The 824-nt window shown below is 32.8% G+C and overlaps 1 non-coding gene across 1 annotated transcript; it reads left to right on the top strand.

Annotated features, from left to right (window-relative positions):
• The first annotated feature begins 505 nt into the window (after window positions 1–505).
• On the top strand, window positions 506–612 carry LOC139850928 (small nucleolar RNA R71). The gene has a single exon (XR_011760302.1). It is a non-coding gene; the product is annotated as a small nucleolar RNA R71 (small nucleolar RNA).
• Window positions 613–824: the final 212 nt, after the last annotated feature.

Raw genomic sequence — 824 nt, 5'->3', positions numbered from 1 at the left:
TTACATTTGGTTTTAACTGCGACTAAAGTTTTAAAATCGATAAACCGGTCATTAAACGGTAAAAACCCCCCTTTATAATAATAATATTACTTATATATATATTTGTATTTTTATAAATTTAAACTAATATAGCGTTAAGCTTTGTTTAAAGATTTTCCCTGTGGAACGAACCGGACTTACTAAAAACTACACTACTGTACGATTAGGTACACTGCCTATAAGTGTTGTAGCAAGGTTTAAGTATATCCATTCAATAAATAAATAAATATCTTGTGTAAAATTGTAACGTATTTAATAGTTTTTCCTAGTAAAATATAAGCTATTTCATACACACCTCGCATAACATCAATGCCACTCATGTGAGTGGGAAGCAGTGTTATCAATAATTTTGTAAGCATCAGTTTCTGTTTTCTTCATAATAGAACCACCAGCTGCTATATCTATATCTTTCCTTGTAGTGATGTCGCATCCTTGGTAGAATATTTGTACTATTTGACAGGTGTCTAAACCATGTTGTGGACATCCTCTCAATAACTTTCCAAATCTGGTCCATGCCTCATATAGAGTTTCATTTGGTTTCTGTGTGAACGTAACAATTTCACCTTGAAGTCTTACGGCTTTAGATGCCAGAAATAATTGTTTAAGAAATTTTTCAACTAAAACGTCCCATGTATCAATCACCCCTTCAGGTAACGATTCCAACCAATCTTTGGCTTCTCCTTTTAAAGTCCAGGGAAATAACATGAGATATATCTGTTCATCCTCAACTTCTCGAATTTTAAATAGTGTGCAGATCCTATTAAAGGTACGAAGATGTTCATTTG

The sequence above is a fragment of the Rutidosis leptorrhynchoides genome, chromosome 5 (genome assembly GCF_046630445.1).
Source record: "Rutidosis leptorrhynchoides isolate AG116_Rl617_1_P2 chromosome 5, CSIRO_AGI_Rlap_v1, whole genome shotgun sequence".
Taxonomy (NCBI): Eukaryota; Viridiplantae; Streptophyta; class Magnoliopsida; order Asterales; family Asteraceae; genus Rutidosis; species Rutidosis leptorrhynchoides.
Note: the sequence above shows the minus strand (reverse complement) of the source record. Positions and strands in the feature narration are given on the sequence as shown.